Raw genomic sequence first — 14,669 nt, forward strand, 5'->3', positions numbered from 1 at the left:
CAGTCCCCCAGCCATATTCAGATAGCACATTTTGCGAAGTTCTCTTGAAGAAGAATGTCATTTTTCTAAAGAGAAAAGACTTCTTTTAACGAATGTGTTTCAGCTCTCACATGTGTTGGATACAAGCATTCCTAACAACACTGAGCCTAAAGAAGGCTCAACAACTGAAACTTTGTGTTTCCTCTTTCTGCTTTTCAGAACGGAATTATCCTTTACTTGTTCCTGCGCAGTCAACACCTGCTGACACAGCTCCCCACTAAAACTTCTGTGCATAAATATACGTAGTTCAGGTGGGTAGCTGCGTCAGCATGTGTAGGCTGCAAAGGAACAAGTAATAGGTTTATTCCATGCTGAAATAAAGAAGAAAGAGAACACATTTCGGCCGTGGAGCCTTCTTCAGGTCTTTTTTTCAGCATGGAATAAACCTATTACTTGTTCCATAAATATAAGTATACTTACAACAAATGTATAATTTCTAATTGTTCTATTTTTTTACAAGTTCTATTTTTTTCTAATAATTACTAATAAATAATGTTATACTTTATTATGAAATGCCTGTCTTGCTTTTCAAAAAGGCATACATTATGTAATGTTTAAAAAAAGCCATGCTGATTTATCTAAAAATAAAAACAGTTCTGTAGATTTATTCTATGTTGTGAATCTTAACTAAAATGAAATGTGTGTAAATGTTTAAGACAAAATTAATAAAGTTTGTTAAAAGGTGGGGAACAATTGGATAGCAATAGTTTAACAACATATACAATACAAATACATATACACCCCAGACGTCACAACCAAAAACATAAAAAAGCCCCCCCTGCTTGGAGCAAATAAATGGATTTTCCACATATGCCTCTCACTTGGCCAAATGCAGTGGAATTGTGATTGTGCCAGAAAATTCGATTTATATGCTGTGTTGTTGCACTTGCAGAGTCTATAATGAAACAATTCAGTACAACGCCATATTACCACCCGCGAATGTTTATAGTTGCCAGGCATCATAGATAATGTCTAAGTTACTCAAATTCCCCCTGGGAAAAATAGCTACGTTTCCTGACATTCAAAAATTACCATGTCATGAGTATTCAGTCTGCTAAATGTCTGGAGACCTGTCACTTACTGCCTGCCACATGCAGATCTTCAGTGAGTGTGTCTAAAAAGAAAACACCACTCCCTTAGTGTGCCAATGCTGAAACTTGTCATCTTCTAGAGACGAACTATAATAATATCTAGGGAAATGCCAGATACTGAAAAATGTACCAGCATGCACTGAAAGCTACTTATGCTGTCTTCATAGTTTTTGCATCCCCAATAACATGCAATATATATTTGGTTGAAAACAGTTTTTTTCCTGTGAACATACTATTACACAATATCTTTGAGAGTGCAATTCAAACTCTGATTCTTTGCATGTTTAAAAAATGACTAAAAACTTGCAAATAGAGTAAAACGATTGGTTTGATCATTTTGTGTGTGTGTCTCTGCCTCCAAAGTTTTTAGATGGGGTTCTGAAAAACATTTTTAAAACATCAAAGAGGAAGGAAATTCTCCAGATTGCTTGAAAGTGTTATGGTTATGACTAAAGCTAATCTAAGTTTGTCAGTTTGGCTTGAAATAGTTTACTGACGCACACAGAAAGAGAACAAAACCAGTTGTTTTTTTAAAGCAATTTTAACATTAAATAGGAACCAAAAGCACTGTTAAAGGTCATGCATATGGATAGAATTGTTAAACAATGTTAATTGCAGTAATAAGGATTTTGTGAAGTAACATTACTTAAGTGCAAACTTCACCCTTTATATATTTCTTGCATTCAGAAAAGATGTATTATAAGGTTAATTAAATGGATTTTTCATGTGAAAGTGAAGATTCTATACCCAAAGAAACTAGTTCAATGCACAGGGTAGCGTTATCTAAGCATGTATTGTATATTCATCTGATAAACATGTATCTTTTCACCTATCGCCATGCAGAATTAAATTAGCTGTGCATTGTATCAGAGGAAGCTTATGTTTTGGGTTAGAAATTCAAGGATATTGTATAGTCTTAAAATAATCACTAGTCAGGAATTATTTCTTCACAACAGATGAGTTTACTGCCATTAAGAACAAAGATATTATGGTTATTCCAGAAAAGGGAAATTCCCAGATTGTTATTATGTCTTTGTGCCTTTAAAGATTTATGATCAAACTGACATATCTTCCTGTGGGATGAGCACAAATAACTGTGAAGGTTTCTTAGAGAGTGAACTACAGGTCAGAAAAAGTGCCACGCATACTTTATTTGCATGACTGAGTTCACTAATGATGCAGGATAATTGCATTTATTTTTGAATCTTTCAGGTAAGTAGTTTTAAGATTCCCCTTTTCTTTAAGCTCTTCGGTCCACGAAGAAGAAACAGCTGCTGGATTTTTAATGAGTATAATGAAGGAAAGCACAAATAAACTCCTGAATAAATTATGTGGAAAACAGTACATCATTAAACACAAGTGATTAGCAATCAAATGGGCAGTTGTAAATTGAGTGTAAAGCGCTAATGATCTGTTTGCTGGTGTTTTAGTTTTCATTCAGTTGGTGTGCAATCATAATAAGAGCAGCTTGCATTTGTAAAGTACACAAACAAGACTTTTCAAATTTTAGTGAAGCAGTGTGAAGTAAGAGAGACAGGAGAGACTAGTCTGTTCCAGTCTGGGCCTCTACAAACTGGTATTTCTAAAAGTTACTCTCCTCTTGATTAAATTGGTGAAGCAGTTTCTCACTACTTCACCTGATCTGCTGTGTAGTTGGTCACATGTAAAGCCATGTGCTTTACAACAATTATCCAATTAAAGATTGGACAACAGGTCAATGAGATACTGAGATACTGTAGATACTTTCATGTTTGTCAATCACCAAGAACATGGGAATGTAAACAAAAACTCTAACATATTATTATACGAGAAACCTTGGCCATGAGATAAGACATATTTGTTGTAATTGTGCTAGCCATAAGGCTTTTTATGAATAGTAGACTACTTTAAAGTATAAAAATAGAGAAATTATTAATTAGTATAGTTTTTTTATGGGAGGGGTTGACAATTCATGTTCTAATTATAATTATAATCATGCATGACACATTTTACTAATTTTCCACCCCAAAAGAAAGTTTTAAAATATATTAAACATATAACCCCTTGGTCTTGAGAAAAAAAAAAAAACGCTATTCATGTTGTTTCAACACTAATGCAGTTGAGCACAACTTACTATGTAAGTTTCTTGAGTTTTCACAATTAAAACTGGAAAAATTTGTCACAAAGCATCTATACAGTAGTACCAAAATAGGTGTTATAAATCTTTCAAATACAATGTCTGTTTCTATTCCCAGAGTGACAAATTGCTTTGTCGTTTATTTTAAATTATTTATATAATGAGTTTTAGGACATATCTGAATAATTTAAGAGGCACATCTGGTTCCTTTTTAGGTTCCGAAAGTAATCTCAAACTCTATTCCCCACCCTGAAGCTAAGTCTTATAAGTCAACAATCAAGTCCTCAATGAATTTTCAGCACCCCTGGTGATTGAAAACAGTCTTGAATTGTTTACACTAACAATAACATGCATTGCACCTGATACATTCAGTGCAATGAAATGAAAAAACAAATAGCAATTGTTTCTTTGGAAGGACCGATATCTTATCTGTGATTGTAGATCCTATATCATCCATCTATCCATTAGCAGAAAGCTGCTTCTTCCTGTTAAGGGAAGAGCCCGATTCCATCTTATCCTGTCCCAGAGTTATAAAGAAGCATAAAGCAGGGTGAGGCCCTTTGTGGAATGCCTGTCAATTGCAGGGCAAACACATACTGTACACACAGAGGGACAAATCAGAGACTAATAAACCTATCATTCTGTATATTTTTGAAGCCGGAGGAACATGGAGAACCGGGAAAAAAACCTACATTTGAACATAGTGGGGGCGGGGTCATGTGAGCTCCGCACAGAAGGATCCAGTGGCCATAATTAAACCCAGGACCCACAGGGTGCAGCAGAAACCTCTATGCCACTGCTCTGCCCATCCCCATGGACACACCCACGACCTGCACTGGAGCTGATGCACCAGGCTCACTGCCGCACACTGTTTTGTTGCTTGCTTTTGTCTATAAAGTTAATGTACGACAATTTTCCCTGTGACTAGTCCTATTAATCATTTCGATAAGATGTATATGAATTACTGTTTTAGACTGATACATTTCATTACAAAGACTAATAGCGCTGCATTCTTCACATCAGCAACTTTCTCACATTTTCAGCCAAATGTGCAATGTGTTTGAGTTTTTCTAATTAATAATCAATATTTACAGTGTATAGCAGGTTTAGGACAACCTCTCTATCTTATTTTATTCAGCTTTCTTTTAATGTATTACAGGATGTGACTTAATGTATGCAGTATATACATACACTAACACTGACAGGAACAAACTCAATCTTTATTACAACAAACGTGATGTGAAATACTTTATTTTAGGGCAAAAAATGTTACTTAAAATGCACTAAAAACAAACTTTAGGTTTAACAGAATAGTACGCTTTGTATCTTTACATTTAGTACATTTAGATTTTTACTTTATATCAGGTAAAAACAACCTGCTAAAGTCTTTCATTAACTTAACAAATCACTTTCAATGAAGTGATTCAAGGAATGAAGCTATTGTATCTTCTACCTCAAAACAAAGATGCTTTTAAGATTATTTTAGGCGACAAAATGTAGTAATGCAAACTATTTTCATATATTATTTGAGTCTTAACACCTTTGCAAACTGCTAAGCAACAGAAAAGATTTGTTTTCAAGTGCTGAATGCTGTATTCAGTTCCACAGTGATTGACTGTGGTGTTAATGATTTAGATTTCACTTTCTACAGGATTATTTAAAAAATGTCACAGTTAAGAATACACACATGGTACAGATTCCAGTTCTTGCTATGCTTGGTTTGAGTAGCATCTTTGAGGTTAAGAAAGAGCTATTCTGAAGTACATGTTCTGGGTGGTGCAGTGGCTCTGTGGCTAAGGATCTGCGCCTGTGGCTGGGAAGTTGCTGGTTTGTATCCTGCGTCCGGCAGAGGAATCCTACTCCATTGGGCCCCTAAGCAAGACCCTTAAGCCCCAGCTGCTCCCGGGGAGCTGTATAAAATGGCTGACTGTGTGCTCTGACCCCCAGCTTCTCTCCCTGTCTGTGTGTCTCACGGAGAGCAAGTTGGGGTATACAAAAGACAAATTCCTAATACAAGAAATTGTTTATGGCCAACAAAGTGATCTCATCTCTTACAATATGAACACTGCATATGATATGGATTAGATCCTTTGAAAATATTATTAGGATCCCAGCTATGTGTACTTGTTAGAAGTACAGTTTCCTTTTGGGGAAGGAGGTGGGGCTTGGATGAGAGTCAAAATTAGCTTCTCTATGTGAAAAGAAGAAATCAATATAGAAATAAGAGAAACCCTTCAAAAAACAAGAATAGACCCATAATAACCCCAGGATGAAAAACTGTGGCTCATAAGCCAGGGTTCTGTATTACCTGCTGTCTTCCACACAGATAAGATATTGTGTCTTCAGCGTGCAGCTGATAGGCTTTTTTTCTTGTCATCAATCAAGTTTAGAAAACAATTTGTTTCTTGTCGATACACCAACACAGCAGCAGAGTTATTCAGAGATTTCTGACAGATGTGATCGCCAACCAAATAAATTAAAAAAAGCCACCCAGGGAATTTGCAGGAACACAGCAGGAATCTCTTTAACTAGCACTATGACCTACACCCATTCTGACCTACGGCTGTGACTTTCTAAGGACGATGACTGCACTTAGTGTAAAAAAAAAACCATGCTAAAGACAATCCTCTACTCCACCCACACACATCTTACTGAAAGAGGCTGGAGTTAATCAGGACCTTGAAAGGATTTTTTGTGAACAACAGTCTAGAATCTTGGAAATACACAATACTTGATACCCACGAAGATATTCCAGCACTGGAATCTGGTACAAAACCAAAAACAATTCAACACAAATCCTGAATACTACAAGGGTGAGCTATGATTTCAAATAATGGCACTGAATAGTTTCACTCTAGGATAGGAGCTGGGTTAGAATACTTAGAAGTAGTCAAACAGATTTGAAAACTGAGTAGTGCTGTAGACAATTACCTCACCAGCTGTGATATTTTCCATTTTTTTTTCTATTGGCTAAATTATGTTTACATTCAAATTTCAAAACAGTATCATAGGAGAATAAAATGTAGTTGTAAATAGTGCACATTTCTTACAGTAAAAATGACTCTCATGGGTAATGTTTTGTTCAAATTCTGCTAAATAAATTTTGAGTGAAATGTGGATGGAAAATCATTTTTTATGCCTCCAGAGAGCTGGCATTTTAAAGCGTCTGAGGAATGTCATAAAAGAGTATAAAAAAAGAAAAAATACAAAAACCTGAAACAAGCACTGCTTGTGGAGCCTGCTGTGACAGATAATTCTATTTTATCTCAGAAGAAGCATACAGAGTCATTATTTATTACCAGTTACAAAAAAGTCTTAATTGAAAAATGCCATGCTGGGTGGATACAGTGACAGCCAATGACTTCAAGGCTTGAGTTTGGATAAATTTGTGAATTAGTTTTAGGAAATATGCTAAACAGAACTTAAAACAGTCACGTTGCTAGTAACAGGAACTACCTTGTCATATACATATACTTTCACCTGTAAATAATACTCTGCACATAAGCATATATTTTCCAAGTGCTTTATCCAATACAGGGTCACTGGGAAGCCGGAGTCTATCCTAGCATAAAGCGGACACAAGACAGGATACACCCTGGATGGGACTCCAGTATTCAAAAAGCGCCCACAGACAGACACTGTCTGTCTGTGGGAACATGCAAACAGAGAACATGCAAACTCCATGCACATACAGTTGCACCCCAGGTCTGGAATTGAACTCAGGGCCCCAGTGCTGTAAGGCAGCAATGTTGACCACTGAACCACTGCGCCATCCCCTCTGTGCAGAACCGCTGGTTTAATTTCTCCAGTCTTTGCATTTCTACTGAGAGTCTCCTGTAGTGTAACCAACTATCTCCCACTTGAAATTCTCTTGATAGCTGAAGTTATTTCTTTGGTTGTTTAAATACATATTTGTCATTCACTAACGTCTACGCCTGCAGTCTCTGTTACATTTAAGTTGAATGTATTTTCCTGCATGAAATCCCTTGACATGCTTTAAAAAGGCCAAAAATGGATTCCAAGCTCTTTACAGTAATTCAATCCAATGCATTCTCGTACTGAGGCCTGAGTTCTGTGGTTCTATTTTCAATCTTCTCAAATCCACCGCAAAGAAGGTAAATGATGAGACAATACAATGCCATAGACTATCTCTCCTTGGATCTCTCAGGAATGGCATTGATAAATATGCTCCACAAAGTTCCAATTCCAAATGTTATTAGAAATGAAAAAAGATTGTGCGAGATACCATTCTCTCACTGCAGCAGAAACGATCCATTCTTTAGGGAAAGGGGTGATACTATCATCTATGGTGGAGTGGAGTGGAAGGGATTGAATTCATTGAAAACTCCACTCTTCCATTGCACACTCCAAAATCTGAAAATGTCAGCGAAGATTCGAAAACCAGTTTATAAATGTGGCTGTCAATGCAAGAAGATTTTATTACAGCTGTAAACGAAAACATTCGAAAAGATAGAGCAATAATATAACAGGTAATAGGTTTATTTCAAGGCTCCATGGCTGAAACGTTGTATTTACCTTCTTCTCTTTTCAGCAAGGAATAAACCTATTACTTGTTTCTTTGCAGCCTATGCATGCTGATGCAGCTACCCACCTGAACTAATATGATGAAGGACGAAGGATTAATGATCTCTGATCTCTGATCTCTGATCTGGGATGTAGCATGTTGGATGTAGGATGTAGGATTTCTGATCTAGGATCTAGGATCTAAGATCTAGAATCTAGAATCTAGGATTTCTAATTTCTGATGTAGGATGTAGGATGCAGGATGTAGGATGTAGGATTTCTTATTTCGGGTCTAGGGTCTAGGGTCTAGGACTTCAGACTTCAGACTTCAGACTTCAGACTTCAGACTTCAGACGTAGGATTAATGCTTAATGCTTAATGCTTAATGATCTCTAATTTCTGTTGTAGGATCCAGGATCCAGGATGAAGGATCTAGGATTGATTATCTCTGATCTCTGATCGAGGGTGTAGGGTGTAGGGTGTAGGATTATTTATGTTGTAACTTTGGACAAACACAGCCTGTGGATAAAGACTTCTGAACAGAAATGCTTGAAATGTATTGCCCTGTGTATAGAAGGTTAGGTTCACTGGGGTTGAGAAATGAACATTTATTCAGGGTCACTGGATTTTGTTAGGTGTGGAGATGATGTGTGGTTAGCCTTTTTTTAAGGATTAAAGCTTTGGCTAACCCCTTGAGCTTGTATCTGAATTCACATTACCTTCAGCCTTTCTACTTGAGTAGAACAATGTGATGGAAAAAAGATCTTTTCGATAATGGAGATGTCAATTTCATATATAGACACACACCATGTATTACAACCTCACTGTTACTAACTTGGAGACTTTTTTCTTGCCGCTGAGGGATTATTACCCCCTGAAATACATCTTCTGAGCACACTAAAGCTTTATGATTATGGTACAAACTATATGGCAATTTAGAGATCGTCTAAATTTCAGATCCACTACAATGTACAATCAAATACAAATATTCACTTTCTCCCCCTTTAGCTCCAGATTATAACTTCCTTTGTAGATTTTCCAGTTACTGGTAAATGTGACCCTGCCACATGTCTTGTTGAGGAGTCCAATTTTCTGCCTCACTTGGTCAGGCTTTATGATTTGTACCCTGACAAGTGGAGGGCGTTGAAGGTGAGAGAACTCTGTTTTTAAGAAAAATCTGGCCTGATGGAGTTAAGGGACAACTCAATGTCATGTTCCGTTTGGCTCAATAACTGAGACCTTCCTTTTTTTTCTTAATTTAACAAAATCTCCCATTACTTTCAACCTGGCAGTTGAAATACCTCTTGCAATGGCTTTTGCCAGCTGACTGGACAGCTTGATTTAACATTAAGCCCTCTGGCTTGCTAGATTCCAAAACTGAAGTATCACACGGCTCTTATTTTCAACAACCAACTTTAAATCAAACCACACTGCTGTATTTATAGTACACAATATGCAAATGCACATACTATGATAAGGCAGAGAGGGGGAGCTGTATCAGTGCACCATCTTCAAAACCAACAAGCAGAGTTAAATTCCATGCAAACATTTAACATGTAACATGCAACATGCATCTGATAAGTGAGGATAGTGCATAAGGGCATGATACAATTGTAAATGCCAGAGAGGAAAAAGTCCAGCTATTCTAAAACTTTGTGATTACTACCCACTTAGATGTTTCTGGCAAATCCTAAGTGGAAGAGGTAGCTACAGTATAAGTATTACAGCTTATATCATTTAGAAGTCACCAGTGGACTTAATATGAATATATAATTAAAAGGGTCTTTAGGCATTTAGGGAATGAAGAGATAAATTGCTAGGATTTCAGATTGATGAATATCAACAAATGTGCTCAAAAAAGTAATTCAGCAAACATATTAGTGGTATTAATTTTGAGTTCAAGGTATTTGGCTTTGATAATAGCTGGAACACAACTTTACAGGTATTTGCAATACTGAAAGTTTTTGTGATGGAGATGATTCATTAAATTTCCCTAAGATCAATGCAGTGAAGTAGAAAATAATTGATTTATAATACAGATTGGTATGCTGGTGGCTTTGCTGGTAATAGTAAAAATAAGAAAAACATACAATATTTTTCATTCTCCTAAGTACAGCTTATCTCGTTAAGTTTGATGACTATTTGGCTAACAGGTTTTTTTAAGTTAAGAGAGAAAAATGATTTTTTTTTTGCTCTTCATTATTCCTTTTTGAACTAAGGTTTCTTTTGTTCGGTTTTAATGTTAAAAATTAAAGCCAAGGGACCAAAGAAGCAAAATCCTTAAGAGCCTGCCAGTTTTGAATATGAAAGATGCCAAGTTATATTATGGAAACTGGGAATCAAACCATTTATCCAAGTAAAGGAGAAAAGACCTGATTTGGCAGCTGTTCAGCTGCCAAATACGTGACAGGTTAGGGAGTCTTGCCCAGTCCAAGAACTCATAATATTTGTGACAGGCAGCAGCAGGATGCCAGAACAAGAAATGAGTAAATTAAAAAAATTAAATTATTTGGAGGAAAGTGCTTTTCTGGCTCCAACATTCAGATACCCAAGATGAAAGCTGTTACATTTATCTTTGTATACTTTCTTGTTGATAATAAAACTGTTCATGTAATTATTAGAAATTATATTTCCACCTGGATTGGCGTCCCATCCAGAGTATACCCTTCCGGGCATCTGTTGCTTACCTGGAAAGTCTCTGGCTCCCCCATGACCCTCTATTGGATAAAGTAGTTAGAAAATGAAATGATGGATGTTTATTGCTTGACAGAGTAGACTTAATAAACAACCAATATCTATATTACCAATCAATTACTAATCAATTACCAGGTAGCTGCTAAATGCAATATATTCATGCAATTTATAAGCATGCCAATGTGATTCTTCAATTGCTATGCAACCCAAACCAGTGAACCCAAGCTTTCGGATGCACCTCGTGTAATATTTATTAGTCACACAGCCTGCATGGTTTAAATGGAAAAACAGTTATGAGGAGATTTTCAATTTTCTTGCTGCAGAATAAGCTCTGGATTTTACTAACACGACCCTAAAATCCAAAACTATGAACCACGGTTACTGAGGAGAAAATCAAATTATCTGTCTCTGGACTGCAGTTTAGAAGTTTTTGCATTTAAGTATTTTAGTTTTTGTGGACCAAATAATTGGAGTATGTTTTTTCATTGGAGGACAAACTGTTGCTGGGATTCAAAGTCTTCAGCAGGGAAATATTTCATAGAATCATAACCAACCCATATTGAAATGTTGGTGCTGAGCAGGAGTTATTTTACCTTAAGAATAGCCTTGAACTTTTTGCCTTTGTCCCCATTATGGAGTCAGGCTTTTAAGCCATTAGGCTGCAAGTATGGTGCTGTGCATGCCTAGTGCTAGTCTATTATCCTGTCACCTTTTAATTAGACTGTGTTGCAATGCAGAGCCATTTTTTGTGGTTAAATTGTGCTATAAAGTGTTACATTCTCTGGCATGATGCCCTTTTATTTCTTTATTGCCAGGCTTTTATGAGTTTTGAACTGTACAGTAGCAGTGGTCATTAAAATAGATTTGGTGATGATTATGTGTCTTTGTCTACTAATACAAAATGAAAAAAGTCAACTTCTTTCCACCTGACATCAATCTCCTAGAACTTCAGTGCATTAGCCTTTCAAAAGGTTTTTCACCTTAATAAGGAAGCAGAGCTTCATACAGAATATCTATTACAGCTTTTGTCTTCTAACTTACTTACATCTTGCACATTCGTTTTGTACTTCAGAAGCCTATGATGAACAGCCCACATTTTCAACTCTAGATGGACATATATGAACTATACCATGACCAGAGTCCCAAGCACACCTTGAGCCAGAATGGTTTTTATGTTTTCCCTTAAATTGAAGAAATTGAAGACAATTCCTGCACATTTGGCAAGACTAATACTGTGACATAACTGCAGTACATGACAAGCTAGATGCTGTAATTGTCTGTTTTCCTGAACGGCTGATCAATGTGTCAGATGTGATTGGAAAACTTGGAAAGCATAGGTTTTTATTAACTACCACAAGATGAAGTCACATTCATGTGACAGCAAAAGCTCAAAAGTAATGTTTTGTTCAGTTATTCACATTCAAACCCTTGTTTGTCTTTTGACAGTTTCAATTGATATTCAGATAAAATCAGAAGCATTGATCAAACTACTCAGACAGGAAAAGTGAAACAGCTGTTCATAAAACTTTTTGTCATGCCCTGTAATTAAATATCAATTAAATTACAAATGTGGCAAACGTGTAATAATTTACATTTTAATTATTATTTCAGTATAAGAGAAAACTTTAGATCCCTGTCCCATGTTCAGGGGTATTATACAGTTGTTTCAATCACTGCAATGGAGCTGTATGCTAAAGTACTGTAGGCAAAAATACAGTTCCTTCCAACATTTCATCTTCTTTGTATCAAAACATGCCATGTACATAAAATACTACAGACAAAACAAAAAAAAAACAAAGAATTTGCTTAAATCACATATGGAGGATTTGATTTGAAAATGAAATTGTGGTGTAATCATGACTACAAATCACTTTTTATGGATTATCTGTTAAACACAATCATGCTACAAAACTGAGAAGGACACATATTAGCAAACATTGCTCACACCAATGAACAAGTATGAGTCATTTTGTGAGAGTCATTTTGCCTTATTATTCTACATTTGGCTCAAAATGTCAGGATTTTGCAGGTGCATAGTTGCATCAGAATCATAGCTACAGCATGACATAACCATGACAATTTTCCAATGTTTCCTTTTATTTTGTCTGATCTATATTTCTAAACATGCCCTTAGAATTTGTATGGAGTAGTTTTTTTGTAGTATAGTAGTTTGTGCACTGAGTACCAAACAATCCCTATAGATGCTACTCAGTCCAATAGTCATGTGGCCAATTACAAACTAACAAAAGCAGTCAGGTTGAGACTGTGAACTTTTCAGAACAACATAGTACAGTACCTTAATGGCTGACTAGCAGCTTAGACGTTTCCAAACATGCTCTGGAATGAATAATAAACAAGGTAGTTAATTCAGACTACTCAGGGAGTACTCTTAAACGATTAAATAAAGTTGTAGGAGCCTTCAGATCGAAGCTGCAGATCTTAAAATGAGTGGACCAGGCAAAGTTTTAGTTGCCCAGTACTGTTTGTACATATTGTAAATATTATACTCCCTGAGGCACCAGGAGAAAGAATCACAAAGAAAAAACCTTTAGCCAAGATATGAAGGCAGAAAAAGTTAAAACGAAAAACTGAAGAAGTCTTTGAATTGTATTTCATGTATATTCTTCTGCCCCCAATATATACATTCATACTTTTTTTAGCTTTTAGCTACACCCCAGGGGAAAAAAATAATTGATCTTTTAAGACAAGCTAGTATGCTCTCCTGAGATTGTATAGGAGAATCAATTCCTGGGCAGTATTCCAGTGCCTTCACTGGCCGATAGTAACAAAGGTTGTGTTTTTCATCTGCTGAAAACAAACAAGTGATAAATTTCAGATGACTGTAAATATGGTTTACACAGAACACACTGTGCACAGGCTTAATAGTAAGCACAAGTTTGCAGCTACTGACATTAAAAGACAAAATTAATTGAATGGTCTTTTTGAGTCTCTTGTTATTCTTACTTTTTCAGTACGTTGAAAAAAGTGGCATATTTTGTAAAAAAATTACAGTAATTAGTAATTGAAACTCTGTATAATCCTGGATGTATTATTTTGCATAATAAAAATTTGGCTTACATAGACAAAAGTAATTCCCAAACTGAGAAATTCCTTATGGTACACCTGTAATGTCAGAACCTTACAAAAGCACATCAGCCGGACCTTCGACATACTGCTGAGGTTCAATTCCTGCAGAAAAACCTTTAAATTGTACTCATGACCTTCTGATAAACTGGGTCAATGCAATTGCACACTGACAAATTGAGCCACTGCACCAGACAGGTGAACGTCTTTATATATAATTGACCTCACCTTCTGCAGTTGGGAAAAAAAGCTTTAAATAATTCAATAGTGTAATGAGGAAACATAAAGGCTTGAATGTATTTCTATAATTCACAACACCTTACCGTCAAATTAAAAATGTCCTTTCAATTAATAATTATGCCAGTTTTACAGCAGTATTCATTTAAAGACATCATTTGCCATTTACTCCATATAAACCTGTATCAGTCTTTTTTCCTTGTCCTTTAACAAATGCTATTGTGTTTAATGCCCTGCCAGCACTTTGATTTAACTCCACAGTCTCTTAAAATACCTTCCAAGGCTCTTCATTTCTTTCATGTACACACAGCTCTGCTTAGTTTCATCTCCTTTCTCTTGGCAGGCTCTCCTAAGCATCCTTAATTATCATCTTTAAACTTCCTACTTTGAGACATCTATGAAACCCTTGTTAGTTTCTGACTTTCTGCTGAAAACTCCCTTTCATTTCAAATGGACCCACTTCTGCCACAGTCTTTTGCCTAGAATTGGATCATCTTAGCCACACATAACATCGACTAGTGATTATGGAAGGGATGTGTTCTCTTCTGACATTGCTTAGCTAATGAGCCACAAAAGAATTAAGCCCCTGTGACTCCTCTAGCAAATAAGTCTTTTCTCATTAGACTCCAAGGCATTCTTGCAAAAAAGGTCATGTATGGTTGCTGCCAACCCACAGAAAAAACTTTTTGGTATCCTCTTTTAAACACCAGATTCATGCACATGCAAATACTTGTAAGTGATGCTACAAGGCCAGGTTGTTCCATTAGAGTGCTGTAACACCTAATGCAACCAACAGCTGCTGCAGATGCAACCCTTATTCATTAAACATGCTGAAACCCTTGCCCCCTTGCACTCAGATAAATCCTGAAAATGATTTTCTTTAA

This window comes from Lepisosteus platostomus, chromosome 24 (assembly GCF_059453375.1).
Source record: "Lepisosteus platostomus isolate fLepPlt1 chromosome 24, fLepPlt1.hap1, whole genome shotgun sequence".
NCBI lineage: Eukaryota > Metazoa > Chordata > Actinopteri > Semionotiformes > Lepisosteidae > Lepisosteus > Lepisosteus platostomus.